The sequence below is a fragment of the Eleutherodactylus coqui genome, chromosome 13 (genome assembly GCF_035609145.1).
Source record: "Eleutherodactylus coqui strain aEleCoq1 chromosome 13, aEleCoq1.hap1, whole genome shotgun sequence".
Taxonomy (NCBI): domain Eukaryota; kingdom Metazoa; phylum Chordata; class Amphibia; order Anura; family Eleutherodactylidae; genus Eleutherodactylus; species Eleutherodactylus coqui.
The window spans coordinates 118644792-118667075 of record NC_089849.1 but is presented as its reverse complement, the minus strand read 5'-3'; the positions used below and the strand labels follow the sequence as shown (position 1 = coordinate 118667075).

General features: G+C 43.2%; 1 protein-coding gene and 1 long non-coding RNA gene across 2 annotated transcripts in view; one reads left to right on the top strand and one right to left on the bottom strand.

Annotated features, from left to right (window-relative positions):
• The window catches only part of LOC136588648 (alpha-N-acetylgalactosaminide alpha-2,6-sialyltransferase 2-like), an 89472-nt gene that overhangs the window by 10869 nt on the left and 56319 nt on the right, over nt 1–22284 (top strand). The window lies entirely within an intron of this gene.
• On the bottom strand, nt 321–20868 carry LOC136588649 (uncharacterized). Its single transcript, XR_010787595.1, has 4 exons — nt 20690–20868; nt 19654–20052; nt 2114–2267; nt 321–443 (listed from the first exon to the last, which is right to left on the bottom strand). It is a non-coding gene; the product is annotated as an uncharacterized lncRNA (long non-coding RNA).

Here is a 22284-nt window from a genome sequence, read left to right as displayed (position 1 = left end):
TTTGATAGACATGTGTCTTTTTTCAGCCTAACATAGTATGTCATTATAACCACAGACAATATATAATTATATATAGCAAGGTTAGTGCCATATGAAGGCAGCAATTGGGACCACACACGCATTTGAAAGAGCAAGGTTTCCAGTAGCACAGAGTACTGTATTTTAGGAGCCTTGATTATATTTTATTTGGTGAATTCCATGAATGTTTAGTAGGACTCCACATACAGATGTAGGAGGGAATGTTGCAGCAGAACTGCCTGAAGATACAGAAAAGTCATAATAATACAGTTGTACTTCGTCATATACAAAGTCCCTTGTTTGTTGTATCAATGGTTCTACTGTAGCTCCAGGTCTTGGGATTTCCTTCCCCACACATCTTACTAGTGTGCAATGTCTTCCAGGCGCAGCACAGATTCCCACAATGACATAAGTGTAGCCATAGCCTCAGATGACAAAGGAAACATTCACTTTTATGACATACAACAGGAATGTTGCATCCATGATGCTTCCATATAATTATCAGTTATTCCTTATCTCAATCAACAGCTACAACATCTGAACATTACTCTTGTGTAGTTGCACTGACTGATGAAAGAACAAGGTAGTCTGAAATCTACTTAAATGTGTTCATTTCTGACATTTTTTTTAAACATTCGGTTTTTATTGACAACTTTTTTGTTAGTTCATATAATGACCCCCAGTCATCAGTTGTAATCTGTAGTTGGCCTGGCTGTATGTGTTCATTTCTACTGCAGCACCACTTCTGGTGAAAAGAAGCATAACAAAGTGCCCATTGAAATCCATGGACAGTCCAAATAATACATAGACATCCTGGGTCCTCTAGAGCGAGAGACACTCTCTGGAGCCCCTCTCTGCATTGGCCTTGGAAAGGATTGTCTCATGAACACAAGCACTGTCCATGTATCCTATTTAGACATATGAATGTCATAAAAGGGGTTCTGTATATTAAGAAGTTGTCTCAGAAGGACATGAATATTAAGGTAACCAGACAGCCCTGCTTTAGGATCCTGTGTCCCACGTTCTCCAGGGGTCAACCATAAAGGTAATCCCTGGCTGATAATCACACAGCTGATGGCAGTGTGTGCATGCGGGATCTTCTTCCCCTCCTCCCCTGACCTCTCCTCCTTGGTTCTCCAGGGAGGAGGCACTACAGTGGGCACACACACTTCCACCTGCAGTAGCGGCGCTCTGAAGACCAAGAGGAGATAAGTATATGGGTTTTCAGGGGGGATCTATTAGTACTGGAGCTACTGTGGGGGCCACTATTACTACTGGGGCTACTGTTGGGGACACCATTACTACTTGGGCCAATGTAGGGGACACTTACTACTGGGGCCACTGTTGGGGGGGACTATTACTACTGGGGCCAATATAGGGGACATTACTACTAGTGACGTCACTCTGCACGTGGCAGCATATCTCAAGCCAATTTAGGATATGTTTACACGTGGCGGAACTGTTGCGGAATGTCCACAGCAGAAATTTCTGTGGCAAATTCTGCAGCAAATTCTGCAGCATTTCTGAATCCGAAAAACATTGGTGCGGATTTTGACTGGAAATGAACTGCTTACCCGCAGCTGATTTTATACTATGCGGCGCTCCCCTCACTTTTACTAAAGGCTTCCTGCAGTCAGCGCTCTCCAGTTCAGAGTGGCCTGGTCAGGTGCGGTGCCACTGGTCAGGTGAGGTCCCTACAGGCAAGTGGGAACCGGACGCCGGGGAGCGCTGACAATGGGAAGCATTCAGAGGAGGTGAGGGGGAGTGCCATGTCAGCTGCGGATTTGCAACACCAATGGTACAGATTTTAACTGTTTTCTACAGATGCAGAAAAGCTGCAGAATTTGCTTCCTGTGTTTTTGGAAATGGCCCCGTAGTTTTTATTACGAAAGAGATAAAATCATATGTCATAATAAGCCCCGCCCCTGATCACACCACTTTGCCCCACTTTGACCCTGAGAAAATCTGGTCATTTTATGGATATTGAGTAGCAGCAAACTTAAAAGGGTCATTCGGCTGATTTTTTAAAAATATCATGCATTGTGTAGCTATCCCTCTAGTATAAGTGAGCTAGTGTTACCTCGATTAGTTATACCTTTCTATCTGAAACTTCCAGCCTCTTTCTCCTCAGATGATCATGTGATCTGAGTTCTGACAAGCTCCGGTCAGCTTGGGGGTTATGGATTCAGTGTCTAGTCAATTTCTCAGTTTGTGTGATCCTATTAAATGATCCGTAAAGCAGAAACTGCCTAGAGGGGGACACAGACAATCACAATTACTGATGATGATCACATACCTCCTGTCACACAGTTATAATAGAGGAGATCACAGATCATCCTCCTGACTGTATACTTATAGGCTGTAGCTTATTGTGGTGACTATAGAAGATAATCAAAATTCCTCCACCAGGCAAAAATGGTATAGCCTCATCTAATGCAACGTGTTTCCATGTTGAACAGACACCTTCACCTTGCTGGAACCAGGTGCCAGTTCAACACGAAAATGCGTTACTAATTTAAGTTGCTACATTCTTGCCTCCTGGTCCTCAGCGCAGTACACCAAACCTGTTCTTGCTGGTCTCATCTTTGTATAGGTAATGAAATGCAGGGAAAATAAAACAGAAAAATGTATCAAGTGGGGTACCACAAGGCTCTGTCCTAGGCCCAGTGTTGTTCAACATTTTTGTAAATGATCTGGAGGAGGGGATTGATGCGAAACTGATCAAATTTGCCAACGACACAAAGCTAGGAGGGATAGCTAATACTAAGGAAGATCTAGAAAAGCTTGAACAGTGGGCAGCGACTAACAGAATGGTATTTAACAAGGAGAAATGCAAAGTCCTCCATCTGGGCAAGAAAAATGAAGAAAGCACATACAGAATGGGAGGAATTGGGCTAAGCAGCACATGTAAAAAAGACGAGGGTATACTAGTAGATCATAGACTGAACATGAGTAAACAATGTAATGCAGCAGCCAAGAAGGCAAACACAATTCTGTAATAAGAGAAGCATAGAGTCTAGATGACGTGAGGTAATTATCTCCCTCTACTCTTCCTTAGTCAGACCTCATCTGGAATACTGTGTCCAGTTTTGGGCACCCCACTTTAAAAAAGACAGACAAACTGGAGCAAGTTCATGTTTAGCTTGCAGAAAGGAAGGCTGAGAGGAGACTTAAAGGGGTTGTCCCGCGCCGAAACGGGTTTTTTTTTTTTTCAACCCCCCCCCCCCGTTCGGCGCGAGACAACCCCGATGCAGGGGTTAAAAAAGAACACCGCACAGCGCTTACCTGAATTTCCGCGCTCCGGTGACTTCTTACTTACCTGCTGAAGATGGCCGCCGGGATCTTCTCCCTCGGTGGACCGCAGGGCTTCTGTGCGGTCCATTGCCGATTCCAGCCTCCTGATTGGCTGGAATCGGCACGGGGCGGAGCTACCAGGAGCCGGTCTCAAGCACGAGCGGCCCCATTCAGAAAACAAGAAGACCGGACTGCGCAAGCGCGTCTAATCCGGCGATTAGACGCTGAAAATTAGACGGCTCCATGGAAACGAGGACGCTAGCAACGGAGCAGGTAAGTGAAAAACTTCTGATAACTTCTGTATGGCTCATAATTAATGCACAATGTACATTACAAAGTGCATTAATATGGCCATACAGAAGTGTATAGACCCACTTGCTTTCGCGGGACAACCCCTTTAATAGCGGTCTACAAATATCTGAAGGGCTGTCACAGTGCAGAGGGATCAGCCCTATGCTCATTTGTACAAGGAAAGACTAGAAGCAATGGAATCAAACTGAAAGGGAGGAGACATAAATAAAATATTATAAAAACATTCTGGCAGTGAGGAGGATCAATGAGTGGAACAGGTTACCACAGGAGGTGGGGAGTTCTCCTTCAGTGGAAGTGTTCAAACATAGGTTGGACAAATATCTGTCTGCGATGATTTAGTGAATCCTGCACTGAGCAGGGGGTTGGACCAGATGACCCTGGAGGTCCCTTCAAACTCTACCAGGATTCTATGAAAACCTAAAAAATTAAAAATGGCTCAGGAGTTAAGGGGTTAAGCACCTTCAAACTAATAATTACACTGAAAAGATCCAGTTCTTGGTAAAAGCGTATCACAATAACATGTAGCCTAGTGTCCTCATCATTTATGGATACAAAGAAGTAGTCCACAGATCACAGGCAGGAGTGAGTTATGGTTCGTTCACATCAGCTTCGGAGTTTCCATTTGCAACAGAGACTTCTCCATATAAAGAGATAGATAAAGTCTCTACCAGCCAATCAAATACAATCAAGTCAGTATTAGCAAAGGCTGGGGCGTACCTAAAGGCTAAGGGGCCCGGGTGCAAAAGTTCAGCTGCCCCCCCCCTACCCTATCTGTACCCGTACCTATACCTAAACCGTGCTAATTTAAACATGATCTAGCCCCTTGGTGTAAGCCTTCTCATCATGACTCCTTTCCAAATACGGGAAAAAAGTGCTGTGTGACACATTTTTCTTCCGTCCAAAAGCTGGGCCGAAATCGGATGGACCCCATTATAGTCAATGGAGTCCTTCCGGCGCTATTCGGTTCTGTCCACAGACGGATCCTTTGTCCGCAGGGATTCCCCTTTCCTGCTCCCCAAATGGAACAGGAAAGCGGAATTCCCCAGTGCAGATGTGAAACCACCCAAAATTGGATATCTTCTGTATATATTTATACATGTACAGCTGATATAAGTTATACAGTCTGTATATAGTAATATAGAGCATGCTGATATAAAATGGGCCAGGTTACACCAGCAAGGAATATCAATATATATTGCCTACCAATCCAATGGTGGCAACATTTTACACACTTCCTAAAGTGCATAAAGGCACTAACCCGATTAAGGCTAGACCAATAGTGTCAGGTGTTGACAATTTCACCCAAAATCTAAGCGTCTCCATTGATAAAATTCTGCGCCCATTTGTTTTATTCTTACGTTCATTTGTCAGAGACACGACAAATTGGCTGCGTTATATTGATGACGTCCTCTTATTCTGGAAGGGTACACCTGTATCTTTCAAGATCTTTGTGGTCTCATTGAACCAAAATGATTTGAATCTACAAATCGCTTCGGAGATCAATCCTACTATCTTACCCTTCCTGGATCTCCTTATCCAGAAAAACGAGGATGGTGTAATTTCGTCAACGCTATATCGAAAAACAACAACCACAAACAGCCTGTTGGGATGGAAAAGTCATCACCCTCTTCCATTAAAAAGGGGAATTCCTAAAGGGAAATTTTTACGCCTGAGACTTAACTGCTCAGATGACTCTTCTTTTATGACAGAAAGCAAAAAACTCATCAAACGTTTCCAGAACAGAGAGTATCCAGAAGAAGTTATCCATCAAGCATTCATGCATGCTGCTCAACAAAAACGAACAAACCTTCTAACACCACGTGAGCATTCTGCTGACCAACATACCCGGGTGGTAGTGACTTTTGACACAGGCTCAAAGGAAGTGCGTAATATCCTTAACCATTACTGGGATATTCTGAAGAGCGACACTGATCTTAGTGATTCTCTGTCACCTATACCACTCATCACATTCCGTCGAGGTCACAATCTAAAAGACCATCTTGTCAAAAGTCATCTACATCCGGATGACACAAGAAAGACGTGGCTTGGGTCTAATAGACCTTGCGGTACTCATCCTTGTCATAGCTGTCTGGCATGCCCGTTTATTCTAAGGGGCAATTCTTTTAAAAGTGCGTCTACTAATAAAACATACTCTTGCCGAGACTTTATCAATTGTAAGACCCAAAATGTCATCTACATGGCAACATGTCCATGCTCCAAAAATTATATTGGGAAAGCAATTCAGCAATTTCGTTGCAGAATTTTGGCCCATGTCGGCAATTTACAACGTCATGAATCTACACCATAGGCCGATCATATCTGGTCAGTACACAATGGTGATGCACAGTCCCTGAAATTCCAGGGTATTGAATTGATGAGAACATATGGCCGCAGAGGCAACATTGATAAGCGACTGCTTCAAAACAAAGCGGCTTGGATTTATCGCCTTAACACACTCAGCCCAGCTGGTTTGAAGGAAAATCTGTGCTTTAACTGCTTCCTGTGAATTCTCTCTGGCACCCCCTTTTTTCTCGGTTCATTTTATCTCTCCCTCTCCGGTGGGCTTGCTCCGACATATCCGCCAACCTACTTTATTATGAGTATTATCTAACAATTGCATATCACTTAAAGGGGTTGTCCCGCGCCGAAACGGGTTGTTTTTTTTTTCAATAGCCCCCCTGTTCGGCGCGAGACGAACCCGATGCAGGGGTTAAAAATAAAAACCCGATAGTACTTACCAGAATCCCCGTGCTCCGGTGACTTCTTACTTACCTTGTGAAGATGGCCGCCGGGATCCTCACCCTCGGTGGACCGCAGGTCTTCTGTGCGGTCCATTGCCGATTCCAGCCTCCTGATTGGCTGGAATCGGCACGTGACGGGGCGGAGCTACGAGGAGCCGCTCTCCGGCACGAGCGGCCCCATTCAGAAAAGAAGAAGACCGGACCGCGCAAGCGCGTCTAATCCGGCGATTAGACGCTGAAAATTAGACGGCACCATGGAGACGAGGACGCTAGCAACGGAACAGGTAAGTGAATAACTTCTGTATGGCTCATAATTAATGCACGATGTACTTCCCTCCCTTGGATGGAGTATGGACATTTTTTAGTATTGACAAAATAAATTTGTACTATATTTCTTCATCTTGCTTATTAATCAACCACTTGTTGCTTAACTACCTATTGTTCTTTATTTTTCACTCTACCAGAGTATGCTTCTAAGGTTTGAACTATTAAACAACACTTACTGGATTCTTCTCTTAACATTCTTTATTTATGATTTATTACTTATTTCATCACAAGCAAATCCTTACTCCCTTGATAATCCTACTGCATATTTATTAAATATATAAAGAGCACTCAATACCATCTGTGGATGCGTGGCTTTCATTTGTAGGTCATGTGACCTTTCACATGATTGATAGGATATTTGAATATGTTTCACCATCTATTTCATAACAAGTAAATCTTTATTTCTCTGATATTTTTACTGAATATTTGCTTAATACATAAAGAACAACTCAATACCACCTGTGGATGTGCTGCTCTTTATATACAGGTCATGTGAATTGTCACATGATCGGTAGGGTCTTTTAGTCCTCCTCTTCAAATAATATGAATGGATGATTTCGCTTGTGACGTCGTTACGTCATTACGTAACGTAGCACGCACGTACATCACATGATTGACGTCCTGAAGTCATTACGTCACGTACGCATGCGCACTCTGGCTGCAATACTATTACGGCCCGAACAGTTTACTACGACCGTTTGCAGACAATCAGGGCTGGCTGTGAGTGATCGAGTAAACTAATATGGCTGTGTACAGTATTGGTAAGATATCCAGTCTTGTCTAATAGATTCATCTCTAATACTGGCTGGTTAAAGGTGTGGCTAATTGGGAGCAGAGATTCAGCACCTCCCTCCATTCATCCGCGGCTTGAATCCTATTGGTTGAGGCTAATGTCCCCTCCCCTGGGAGGTCTTAGTTTAAGTATTTCTCTGACAGTCGTTAGGACAGCAATCAGAAACCTGGGGTTCACCATCAGAGCCACAGGACCTATCTCTCTATCTCTATTTTCATTTTGGTGCTCTGGCAGTACTAATTAGGGATTTCTTTATGCTTATTAGCAATTTAGAAGCTAGGCTAGATTTCTTTTCGGTGGCTATTTGCAGACAAATCGTAAAGCCACTGACATTGGTGTCCATTACTAATATATGGACACTAGAGATGAGCGAGCGTACTCGGATAAGCACTACTCGCTCGAGTAATTGGCTTTATCCGAGTATCGCTGTGCTCGGGTCTAAAGATTCGGGTGCCGCTGCGGCTGACAGGTGAGTCGCAGCGGGGAGCAGTGGAGAGCGGGCGGGAGAGAAGGAGAGAAAGATCTTACCTCCGTTCCTCCCCGCTCTCCCCTGCAGCTCCCCGCTCCGTGCCGGCACCCGAATCTTTAGACCCGAGCACAGCGATACTCGGATAAAGACAATTACTCGAGCGAGTAGTGCTTATCCGAGTACGCTCGCTCATCTCTAATGGACACTAATTCCAATTTAGGTGTGCAACTGGCTATACTTAGCCCACAGTGATCTAACACCTACTATATGAGATATGACTACTGTGGTCTATTTCTATAGTTTCAGGTGTAGTTAATCACCTCACTATACATCAAGTGCCAACTCCCTTCTAAATGAACCATTACAGATAATATCTGAATATCCCTATCTCATGAGTCTTCCACCTATATGACTCAGGATATGATTTTCTATTTTGACATTTATCGGATGTCATTTGTGCTCTGTCTGCACCATTGTCATGTCTCATCTACATGACTCTATTCATTGACATCAATAAGCTGTACTGTATCTGCAAGTGTTTGCCCTTTTAGTTTGTCCCTCCTGGTTCTCTGTACCCCCCTGTGTTGCATAACCCCTCCCTTTTCTCCTGTTAGGGAGTTTCCTGTCTATAGCCACGGGTTAGTCTCTACTCTGTGCCTTGGCTAATCATCATTCTTTTTACCTACTGCTGAATGTGCATTCTACAAGATTTCTACCTGAATAAACCCTGCAATCTTCTCACATGCCTCTGCAGTCGAGTTGGATGCGGTCTGACAACATATATCTGAAATTCACAGAAGCAGGAGAATCAACTGGACAACTACAAAAAGGGGGGTTTCACTGTCAGGATTCTTATTCGACTCTAAAACATAACCTTTAATAGATGTAAAAATAAAAGAGATAGGCTTAAAGGGCCAATCTTCAAAGGGACACACAAAAATAAAAATTCCCTTTCCAGAATCCCAAATAGATGTGTGGGCAAAAAATGAAAGGGAATAAGAAACCAATAGAAAAAACTAGGGTTTGTAGAGAGACCGAATCCAAGGATGAATAAAGTGCTGGTCATCCGGATAATGAAACGGTCTCTAATAACCGTGTTCCTGTAACCACAATGCGAACAGGGTTTCGATTAGACTAAAGTGTTCTATTGAGGGGTAAACCGAAAATCATTGTCCGTTTTTAGTATAAGGCTCAAAAAAAGATTTGGCACAGGACAACAAGAAGGATTCGAGACTGAAAACCGACTGCACCGTGATTCGCTATGGCAGGGTTTCAAAGTTAGAACAGCTAACGAATCCAAACAAAAGGTATAGCTACAGCGATAATGGAAATTCAGGGAGATTCGACGCGTTTCCGCTAACATTCATTTAGCTTCGTCAGGAACCAAAGAGAGGTGTAAAATAAACCTCAGAGCTATTCCTAGAGAGGATCTAGTAAAATAAACACTGATCCCTAAGTTAGAAAAGGTGGACTAGTCAATAGGTAAATAAGTGGGTGATAGACAATGCTATCTCCTAAAAGCCTCTTAGTAATGTTAGCTTCTAGAGCAATCCCCCACCCTAATCCCACCAGCAGGAACAGAAAACAAAAAATAGCAGCACCAGCCCTTAAGGTGGGCTGGCGGCTAATGAAAGCATGGTGTCCCAGTCTGGTTTAAGTAGTATCTCAAACTCCACCCCCCCCAGGGGGTCAATGTAAGATGGCCAATCGGAACTAGGGATAGTGAAACTCCCCTTCCAATGGGTGGTATCTGTTTTAAAATGCTCACAGAGATAATCATATAATCATTAGTACCCTAACCATCAGCCTCGTGTGGCGCAGAGTGTAAGCTCCTGCCTACGACCTGACGGTTGCAAGTTCGATCCCCGTGTGACCCAGGCAGACGGCTCAAATCAAAGGAGGAATGTAGGTGGAGACTGAGGTCTATGTAGTTAATGCGTGATGAGATCGCCATATGACAATGAATGGCCTATAGTGATGCCTTAATAGGCGGATAATGGTAAAAGTGTTCAGCCAATACCATGACATCAGGGGCCAGTTGTATTATAAATGAGTGGCTCATACTGTGTTAATGAAACCATTATTAAAGTTAATATTAAAAGGATTCAAACAGATTGCGCTGAGCCTGAACGTGTAAATATAAATACGGCGATCCTATTGAGGGGGTATCCCGTAAGGATACAAAGTATCATCAATGATGTTCTAATGCAGGTAGGACGCGATTATGTGGAGTCGGGTTACTATGTAGAGGAGCATTAGCAAGAAATGGGGGGAAATAGGGGGAGACACTTATACAGAGAGGGTGGACCCAGACTTGGGTAATAGCAGGGAAGTACAGTAGCAATGCAAAAAGCAGTTGGTATAAGATGGAAAGGAAAGCATATCAGTAGACAGTGAAGGGGTAACCACCGTAAAGCATATGTGAATCATATAAAACTTGTGAAATAATCTCGTTTAGACCTTTGGGTTGTACACAGTCCATACGGTAAGTCCACTGTGCTTCTTTTTGCAACAGTCTTCTGTCCAGATTTCCCCCTTTCGTCCAAAGCTCTTAATAGACTCGATTATCACGCATATGGTTTGCTATCGGTGTTTTCTCACCCCGTCTTATATTGCCCAAATGTGCGTGGATGCGGCGTCTAAACTCTTGTCTGGTCTTTCCCACATAATTTTTACTATAAGGACAGGTGGCCATGTAGACTATGTGTGAAGAGCGGCAATTGAAAAATTCTCTGATCTTGTAGGAGATACCAGTGGATGCGCTCGTTGCCATATCTCCCTTGAGTATATTTTTGCAAGCCTGGCAATCTGAACATGGAAAAGTTCCTTTGGGCTTATATTGATTAAGCCAAGTGGACGGTTGTAAGGCCTTCAGGTGACTTTTCACCACTCTATCTCTGATGTTTCTCCCTCTTCTATATGTTAACAGAGGTTTAGATGGTAAAATAGAGTTTAGGTCAGCATCTTCGCGTAGTATTCCCCAATGCTTCGTCAATAAATTTCTCATATATGGGACACCATTATCATAAGTGGTGATTATACGCAAATGGTTGTCGGGTTCTCTTTCTTTGGGGGTGAGTAGGGTAGACCTGTTTTGTTCTAATGAATACTGATATGCTTTTTCGGTTGACTCTTTAGGATAGCCTCTACACATGAATCTATCCTTAAGGTCCAGGCTTTTCTGTCTGAAATCGTCCAGTTCAGAACAATTGCGCCGCAGGCACAGGAACTGGCTCTTCGGGATGCCGTTACGCAGGGAGTATGGATGTGCACTCTCCCACGATAGGAGACTATTGGAGGCAGTGGGTTTTCGGAAGAGGGAAGATATTAGTTTGCCTTCAGGAGTTTTAGTAATACGAATGTCCAAGAATGTGATGAAATCCTCCTGGGTTTCCGTAGTGAGTTTTAAGTTAATAAAGTTGTCATTCAAGATGTCAACAAACTTATGAAAGGCTTCTTTGGTACCTGACTATACTATAAGTATATCATCTATATACCGAAGCCACAATGGAATATTGTCAGTCCATTGGGCGTTCGTGTCGGCGAATACCATCTTAGTCTCCCACCAGCCCAGGAACAAGTTGGCATAAGATGTGGCGCAGGGGCTCCCCATCGCGGTGCCCCTAAGCTGGTGGTAGAGATAGCCGTCGAACACAAAATAATTTTTTGTCAGGACAAAAGAAAGTAAGTCCAGAAGAAATTGATTGTGGTTCTGGAAACTTGTCTCTCGTTGTTTGAGAAAGTACCCTACTGCCTCCAGTCCTATCTCATGGGGGATGGAGCTATAAAGTCCTTTCACATCCAGACTCGCGAGTAATGTATTAGGCTCCACATAGAGACCATCGATGTGTCTAAGCACATCGGTCGTGTCACGAACATAGGAGGGGAGAGCCAGAACGAAGGGGCGCAGAATCCAATCTATATAAATCCCTGCGTTCTGTGTCATATTGTCTACTCCTGACACTATCGGTCTGCCCTTCAAGGGCACAAGGCCTTTATGGATCTTGGGCAGACCGTAAAAGGTTGATATTTTGGGGTGAACTGGACGAAGAAAGTCGAACTCTGTAGAGTCAATACATCTCATAGATCTTGCTTGTTGTAATATAGTAGTGAGGTTGCTACTAAATGTATCGGTGGGATCAGAACTAAGCTTACTATATGTATCCTTGTCATCAAGAATGGACAGACACATGCTGATGTATTCTGTCCTATCCATGACAACAATGTTACCCCCTTTGTCAGAGGGCTTGATCACCAGTTCTTCATTTCATTCAAGTGATTCCAAAGCTCTCAGTTCATTAGACGTCAAATTGTTTTTAATATGTTGTGGAACTGGGACGTCTCTAATCTCATTGAGTATAATTTTCTCAAAAATATCAATATGCGTAGAGACACCTTGAGGTGGATTTTTGGTACTCCTTTGTTTAAGTTCGTAAAAGGACCCTCTCCTTCGTTTCTAGAACTCTCATTTTCAAGGGCTTCTAGGGTATCAAGACCGGGTAGGTCCCCTACCTCAAGTCCCAGTTCTGTAGCTTTGTTCCTATTTTTTACTGCGAAGAACTTCTTCCAGCGTATTTTGTGAAGAAAGAGAGCTATGTCCTTCGTCCAGGCAAACCTATCAAAGCAGGAAGCCGGGACGAAGGACAGGCCTCTTTCAAGCACTGAGATTTGAGATCCCGTTAGGTATGTGAGGATAGATTGACTACCCTTATTTTATCTCTTGGTGAGGATGCTGGAGGTGATATAGTAGTAGTAGATGGATTGATGGCGGGTACAGAGTTGCTCAAAGTGGGGGTCCTAGCTAGTGAGTCATGTTGACATTGGGATCCATGCGTTCCCCCATAAAGTACTGGCCTATCGGTTGGCCTAGGATCCCCATGTTTCTCGATGTTGATGGTCTGCCTCTGCCCCTGGTCCGTCCCCTCTGGCGTCCCCTGCCTCCTCCTAAAAAATGGGGCCTAGAGATGTTAGGCTGTCCCCCTTCCCCTTCCGAAATTTCTGCCTCAGAGGAACTTATTTCAGACTCAGCGATTTACACTGCAGACGGTTTTCAGTCTCGAATCCTTCTTGTTGTCCCGTGCCAAATCTTTTTTTGAGCCTTATACTAAAAACGGACAATGATTTTAGGTTCACCCCTCAATAGAACACTTTAGTCTAACTGAAACTCTGTTCGCATTGTGGTTACAGGAACACGGTTATTAGAGACCGTTTCATTATCCGGATGACCAGCACTTTATTCATCCTTGGATTCGGTCTCTCCAGAAACCCTAGTTTTTTCTATTGGTTTCTTATTCCCTTTCATTTTTTGCCCACACATCTATTTGGGATTCTGGAAAGGGAATTTTTATTTTTGTGTGTCCTTTTGAAGATTGGCCCTTTAAGCCTATCTCTTTTATTTTTACATCTATTAAAGGTTATGTTTTAGAGTCGAATAAGAATCCTGACAGTGAAACCCCCCTTTTTGTAGTTGTCCAGTTGATTCTCCTGCTTTTGTGAATTTCAGATATATGTTGTCAGACCGCATCCAACTCGACTGCAGAGGCATGTGAGAAGATTGCAGGGTTTATTCAGGTAGAAATCTTGTAGAATGCACATTCAGCAGTAGGTAAAAAGAATGATGATTAGCCAAGGCACAGAGTAGAGACTAACACGTGGCTATAGACAGGAAACTCCCTAACAGGAGAAAAGGGAGGGGTTATGCAACACAGGGGGTACAGAGAACCAGGAGGGACAAACTAAAAGGGCAAACACTTGCAGATACTGTACAGCTTATTGATGTCAATGAATAGAGTCATGTAGATGAGACATGACAATGGTGCAGACAGAGCACAAATGACATCCGATAAATGTCAAAATAGAAAATCATATCATGAGTCATATAGGTGGAAGACTCATGAGATAGGGATATTCAGATATTATCTGTAATGGTTCATTTAGAAGGGAGTTTTAGAGTCAAATAAGAATCCTGACAGTGAGACAACATATATCTGCTGTGAGTACTGGTCCATAACTACAAGAGCAGTTACCTCAACCAATATGCTTACAGCCATGTTATTGAGTCAGAATAACCATACTTTGTACCAACACAGTTTGTCCTACTATGACAAGGGCTATTAGTCAAGTTATTAAATATATCTTATTGTTATAAGTTATTGTTATCAGCTCCTGATGAACTACTCCTAATCGAGTAGGGAAATGCGTCGAGCTTTCTGAGCTGTTTTTAAGTTTTTTTCCCTTGTTCTGGGAAATCGTTTGATTCAAATGTGAACTCTCATATCTGTCAGCCACATCATTGAATCACTGCTTCATAGGATAAACTGACATTATATCATACCTAGCTCGGATATCTATAAGTCCATCTGTCCTTTTGAATATTATCATATTAGGATAGACAGTATCAGTGGACTCGTTTCTCTCATCCTCTGATAATTTATTTGATGAGGAATTTCTGAATTACGTACTATATCCCTTGTCTGTTATGTTTAGTCTGTTTGTTGGCCCATATATGTTGTTTTAAAGAATATAATTAAAAGTTATCTTTTAGTCTATATCTGTGAGGGGCTTGGTTTGATACATTATATATAGACTCCACCGCTTTTGTGATTAATTTAGGTTACACCAGCATGGCCTATATCACTATATACAGGCTGTAGAGCTTCTACCAGCTGTACATACATAATTATATACAGAGGATACACAGGTTACACCAGCATGGTACATATCACTATATACAGGATGTATATCCCCCTGGTATGTCCCATGCTGGTGTAACCTGTGTATCTCCTCTATATAAATATACTAGCTGATTTACCCGGCTTCGCCCGAGTTAATTTGGTACTGGTGTTTATCTGGTGTTCACACGGAAAATCTTATGAAGTCGTGGTTACTTTAGAGATACTGAGGAAAAAAATGTGTTCACCATTTTGCATGGTTCTTTGCGTTACCCAGGAAACACCACGTGGAGGTAACCATGCAACGTTTCCTTTATATAAAATGACATCAGGAAGTGAGAGAATTAGATTCTGTACGTAAAATTTGGACGCTAATTATTTTGCACTTAGAATTGAATAATCGAGTTGGGACCCATTAACTTTTCCTATTTATGACATAATCAATGCCCGTGCCAAATTTCATGTTTCTATGACATCAGGAAGTGAGAGAATTAGATTACGTACGTAAAATTTGGACGCTAATTCTTTTGCGCTTAGAATTGAATAATCGAGTTGGGACCCATTAACTTTTCCTATTTTGGACATAATCTATGCTTGTGCCAAATTTCATGTTTCTACGGCATCGGAAAGTTTAAGAATTAGTGGCGTCAGTCAGTCAGTGAGAAAGTCAGTGAGTCAGTAAGTGAGTCAGTGAGGGCTTTCGTCTTAAAGGGGTTGTCCCGCGCCGAAACGGGTTTTTTTTTTTTCAAACCCCCCCTCGTTCGGCGCGAGACAACCCCGATGCAGGGACTGAAAAAAAAAAAACGCTCAGCGCTTACCTTAATCCCCGAGCTCCGGTGACTTCTATACTTACCGGCTGAAGATGGCCGCCGGGATCCTCTTCCTCCGTGGACCGCAGCTCTTCTGTGCGGTCCATTGCCGATTCCAGCCTCCTGATTGGCTGGAATCGGCACGTGACAGGGCGGAGCTACACGGAGCCCCATTGAAGAAAGAAGACGACCCGGACTGCGCAAGCGCGTCTAATTTGGCCATTCGACCATTTTAGACGGCGAAAATTAGGCGGGCTCCATGGAAACGAGGACGCCAGCAGCGGAGCAGGTAAGTGAAAAACTTTTTATAACTTCTGTATGGCTCATAATTAATGCACAATGTACATTACAAAGTGCATTATTATGGCCATACAGAAGTGTATAGACCCACTTGCTGCCGCGGGACAACCCCTTTAATATATATAGATATATGTACAGCTGGTATAACTTATACAAGCTATACATATATAATTACATTCCTTGCTCTACTCACCTCTGCAGCAGTCTCTGGGCAGCCTGTAAATGAAAGTCCCGTCCTTTGATCACATGACCAGAGCCTGGTCATGTGATCTGCAACCACAGGTCCTCCTGCACTTTCATGCACAGGCTGTGCATCCAGCGCTCCAGAGGTGAGTAGAGCCGCACTAGCCCCTCCCCCTGGTAATTGCTAGCCGTCAGAGACTGATAGACTGCAGCTGTGACCACTCGCAGCTGCAGCCTATCAGTGGGAGGGCCGCGTGCTGTGGGAGTCTGCAGCCTGTAATTGGCTGCCGACTCTACATGTAACAACCCCCCCCTGTGCTTTTTGCCGACCCGTGGTACTGAAATAGGAATAAAAAGTGCAACAGGAATCAACATAGTATAATATAATAGAGTGTATAAAATTAGAAACAAGTAATTAGATTACTAAACCCATCAAATGAAAGCAGAAAAGGAAAAATCCTCATTTAGTCCACTAGGGCTCCTGCTGTGGTCTGAATATACATTTAAGCCTCATTTACACACTCAAAATTCGCTCAAACGATGTCTTTTGAGCAATAATCGTTGCGTGTAAATGCTACCATCGTTTGCTTTTCGTCCGAACAATGATTTTTAGTTGAATTTAAAATCCATGGTTCAACCGGGCAGCTGATAGCAGGGACCGCACGCTATGATTCTCTACTGGAGCGCTGATAACATTGTATTTAGCTGCAGTCCCGGGCAGAACAAAGGTGCTGTATGCAGATAACAGACGACCTGCTGTCATCTGCATACAGTGCAGGGAGGCTCATTTACATGCAAATGAAGCTAATAAACTACTAATGGGCATTAGTGCCCATTGGCAGCTTATGCAAAATGATCGCTCAAACTGTCATTCTCCTTCTCTTTTGATCGAATATTGAGTGATCATATTTGCGTGTAAATAGGGCTTTAGCCTCTTCTATCATCAATTTGGAATATAAGTTTCAACCTCATGGCCCAAGTTTCACAAGACAGAGTCCCCCAAATTTTAAGGACTCGATATTACCGTCATGCATGTTGTTCATATGAATAACTACTGGAGTGGCAGCTCTCTTCCTTACTGAGCTACGATGTTTAGACATGTGTCATCTTAATTCTTGTACAGTTTCCTCCATGTGTGGCACAGAGTGTTAAAGCAGCAGAAATGCAGTCCTAAGCTCTCTGAAGGTTGTGGGTTCAATCCTCGCATGGTTCAGGTAGCCAGCTCAAGGTTGACTCAGCCTTCCATCCTTCTGAGGTCGGTAAAATGAGCACCCAGCTTGCTGTGGGGTAAAAAGATCACTGGGGAAGGCAATGGCAAACCACCCCACAAAACAGCCTGCCAAGAAAACGTCACGATGTAACATCACCTGAGGAGTCAGTCATGACTCGGTGCTTGCACCAGGGGACTTTACCTTTACCTACCTTTCTCCATGTAAATCTTCAGACAAGGGCTTTTTGCCACATATACAACCCCTTTACTTCTACAGTAAGTGTACTGTCTGATGGTGTATATCTTATTATCCCCAGGGCTGGTAAATGTAGCAGATTTTTATAACATGAGAGCAAAAAGTGCAGTTACCACAGGGATAAGAAACTGCACATCTTGGGTTCATACTTTGGGCAGACCCTGTTACATGGGGTAAGGAGTGACTTTCTTTTAGCATATCTCGTATGTTGGGACCTCTTCTGTAGGTGACACTGCGATGTTCTGTAATAACATGTTTAAAATGTGGATCAACAAGGAGAATGGGCCAGTATTCTCTCAAGATATTACATACTTGTTGGAATATCTGTCATATCTTCCAGCAGAAATTCTTCTGATGCTATGTGGTTTAAAAAGGCATGTTGCTCCCTATTTGTCAAATTTAAGAGAAGAGGGTATTCCACCATTATCCTTAAAAAGACCTATAGAAGAGCGAAATCGGAGGACTTGGACAAATTCCTGTCTACTGACATGGATTCCTCCCTGCTGAAAGAAAAATAATTAGGTGCATTGGAACATATGATGGATGTTGCCAGTGTTTAATTATCCTATTTAAAGTGTGAAGCAGTACTGTTTCGTGTTGCGTATATATCATACACCCCAACTTTATAGAAACATAAGGAGGGACGATGATGGCAGTACGTTTGGCAATTTCTTTGCCAAGCCTGCCCTAACCATGTTGAATCCTGCCCTTGTCAGCAAATTACTCTCAGCCTGCTTCTTTAAGCCCTTAATGACGCAGACCCTTTTTTAAAACATTTTTGTTTTTTCCTCCCCCCTTTTAAAAAATCGTAACTCCTTTATTTATCCATTGACGTCGCTGTATGAAGGCTTGTTTTTTTGCAGGAGGAGTTGTATTTTTCAATGGTGCTATTTAAAGTACTATATAATGTACTGAAAAACGTTTTAAAAATTCCAAGTGGAGTAAAATGAAAAAAAAAAAAAAACATTCCGCCATCTTTCAATTCGTCTTGTTTCTACGGCTACACATACTGCAACAAAAACAACATGATAATTTTATTCTATGGGTCAGTACGATTGCTACCGTACCAAACTTGTATAGTGTTTTTTTTACTGTACTACTTTTTTTTTTCAAAGACATTTAATTTTTTTCAATTATTTTCTGTGGTCATTTTCTGTGCGCAATAAGTTTTTTATTTTTCCAGCGACGTAGTTGTGTGAGGGCTCATTTTTTGCGGGATGTTCTGTAGTGTCTTTTAGTACTAATTCAGAATACATACTATTTTTTTTTTTGCTTTTTATTGCATTTTTTCTGGGAGACAAGGTGACTGAAAGGGCATTTCTGTTGTTTTGTATTTTTTGGACAATGTTCACCGTGTGGGGTAAATAATGTGCTACTTTGATAGATCAGACTTTTATAGACGCAGCGATAGCAAATATATATTTTTATTTTATGATTTAGATTTTTTAAATTATAGATATAGCAAAAGGGAGGGGATTTAAACTTTTTTTTTTTTTTTTACAATTAGTAAAACTTTATTGATCTTTTTTGTACTTTTCTTTTAAGTCCCCCTTGGGGACTACAACATGCCATGCTTTGATCGCTCCTGCAGTATGACGTATAGTATAGCATTACGTTATACTGCATTCCGACAGGCAGCATATCAAGCCACCCCACGGGGATAGCTTGATAGGCAGTCTCCAAAGGCAGGCCTGGGGCCTTTCAGAAGGCCCCCATCTGCCATGACACCTGCACGGCTCCCCTGATCTCACCGGAATTAAATGCCGCTGTCAGAGTTGACAGCGGCATTTAAAAGGCCTATTGCCCGCGGGTGTCAGCTGTAATAAACAGCTGATGCCTGCGCTGTATGAAGAGAGTTCGCCCCGCGACCTCTCTTCATACATACCCTGACGCTCCAGGACGTAAATGTACGTCCTGGAGCAGGAAGGGGTTAAATAACATTAGCATGTTACAACTACTGAACTTCAGTCTCAGGTCATATAATTGCTCCATTAATGTGCTGTCTGATGTGCGGAACACGGCATATTACTTGTCCTATTCTCGTGTAAGACTTACACAAGAATAGGACATACAGTGATGTTTCAAACTGAGACCAGCGGTTCAAGTAAAAAAATCGCTCATGTGCATGAATGGGTTCTTTTTCCGTGTGAGTTCTGTCCATATCGCAATCATATGGGACTTGTGCAGCGTCCCGTAGGATGACCCTAGACACAGGGCATACATTGAGGAGCTGGGAGGGCAAGATGCTGGCTTGTCACGGCGGCACTTACCACGCTCCTTCCTGGAGGAACACACGTAGCCTCGACCAGGGCAGCGCTGTTTCTCTTCCGGACACCCCTAGCATAGGTATACCTAATAAACTGGAAAACAGGGATAGCAGATGTCACGGGTAACGCCACCATTCCTTTACCCACCGGAAAGACCCCCAGTGGAGAATATATGAGCCGCAGACAGAAGTAACGTACCTCAGGCCCCTGGGGACGGTCAAGGCCAGGCAAAACTTTACTGGAACAACTTCTTGTATACAAGGCACAAATGACAATGATTTGCAAAGCAGGTATTAGACAGACTTGAGAGTACCTCCACCCGGTGATCCCAGACTTCAGAACAGCTGGATGTGACAAATAAAGAAGCGTACCTCTACGTAGTGATCCACTAGATCTGGATGGCTGAGTAGGAAAAGATGAATAAAGAGTACTTTTGCACTAGGCCTTGGAAGTCGCGCCTGCTTCTTGCTCATGCTCTCTCTCTCTTCAATTGGGGCTCACTCCTCTCTCATCTCTGGAGCATACACTCTCAGGGAACCTCTCTTCTTCTTCCATTCTTCACCACATGGGAATTGGAATGTACCCTTATGTGGCTGACACTCTCAGGAACCCAGAAGAATCTGTAGTCAACTCCCTTTCCCGCTCTCACGCACTGCTATATATATTTTCACTCATACTACATGACAGGACATAACTGATATTCTGCAAGCATCTCCCAGGCTCATGCAAACACTTAACCTCTGACTTGCTGCAATACACATAACAAAATGACCAGACAATTTGCACAGCACACATATAAAAGACATGACATGCATGACATTATGGAGGGGGTCAGGAAAGCATGTACTGGGCGACTACACTTGAACAAGACTATCGCTCGTGTGAATACACCCGAAGAAAAAATATTTGAAGTTCTAAAAAAAATCACCTTTCACAGGTTTAAATTTAAAAAAAATTAACATAATTAGTATTGCTGAGTCCATAAAAGTGAAATAGGCACTGACTATTTAGTAAGACTGTAAGGACTTCCTGACCTTACCTTTGTCCAGCACCCTGTCTGCAATCCTCCTCCTGTCTGCCCTGACCTCTGACCTCCGATCCCAGCGACTGTCACTCTTATGCTTTTACACAGGAGCAATGGTCTCTCAGATAAGGAAGGCAGAGCAGCCAGAGATCACTTCCGCCTCCATTCACAGTAAGTAGGAGTTGATCATAGGGAGACACCTAACTGAGATGGGAAAAGAAAAAGAGAAGAAATAGAGAAAAAAAATAAAAAACACAAAAGGAAAGGGGGGGGGGGGGGGGTAAGTGTAAAATTAAGAGAAGCCTTGTATGAAGACACATCAGATATGCACCAACCCGTGATAGAGTGAAACGATTCCTATCCGATTCAGAGGAGAACATAATTTAGAACCCAAGAGTTCTTAGGGACTGTAGATGTTACAAAATCCCATAGAATTCTGGAATTCAATTCAATGAAACCATGTTTTCAGAAATTTATCTTTCGTACCTTTTAACGATGCAGTCAGGTCTTCCATCTCCAAGGTCTCTTATACCAATGTTGAACCACATTGAAATGGAAGGAGGTACAGTCTTTCTCCAAAGCCGAGGCATACACATTCTTGCGTTCACCAGATGGTGCACCACTGATCATTTGTATGTGGCCAAAGGCATGTCACTGAGATGTAACAAGAACTGTGTCAGCGATTTGGGTAGGATAAAATTTGTAAATTTAGACATAATCTGCCACACTTCAGACCAAAAGCTAGTCAATATTGGACATTCCCAGAATATGTGCAGCACTGTACCTTGCTCCCCTCCACATCTGGTATCACACGGTACCCATCATTTATGATTTCATGAATTTTTTGTAATTAAAGAAGAATACAAATAGTGTTTTTAAGGAGCCGGCTTATCTTCTCTTGTTGTTGCAATTCAAGCCAAGCACCTGAAAACCTTCATGCCAAACAAGGGTAAACATTAGCTACTAACCAGATGAAGATAACGTTGTATTATGTGTTCTTCCCTGTGGACCGACAGCATGGGTAGACCGACAGCATGGGTGGCTCCCTGGAACCCACCGGCGGTACATAAATATATCCCATTGCAGTGCCCAGCACAGCTGAGGTAACGTCAGATTTAATGCAGGTGGGCTTCGGCCCCATACTGTATTCCCCAGTCAGACCGGGGTTTTTAATACATAGACACAGGCAGGTACAAATCCCCTATGTGAAGTCCCTGTGGACCCACAGCATGGGTGGCTCCCTGGAACCCACCGGCGGTACATAAATATATCCCATTGCAGTGCCCAGCACAGCTGAGGTAATGTCAGATTTAATGCAGGTGGGCTTCGGCCCATACTGCATGCCCCAGTCAGACTGGGGTTCTTTATAAGTAGACACATGCAGTTACAACTCCGTGTGGACCGACGGCATGGGTGGGTCCCAGGAAGCCACAGGCGGTACATAAATAAATCCCATTGCATTGCCCAGCACAGCTGAGGTAACGTCAGATTAAATGCAGGTGGGCTTCGGCCCACACTGCATGCCCCAACCTGACCGGCGTTTTTAATACATAGACACAGGCAGGTACAAATTCCCTATGTGAAGTCCCTGTGGACCCACAGCATGGGTG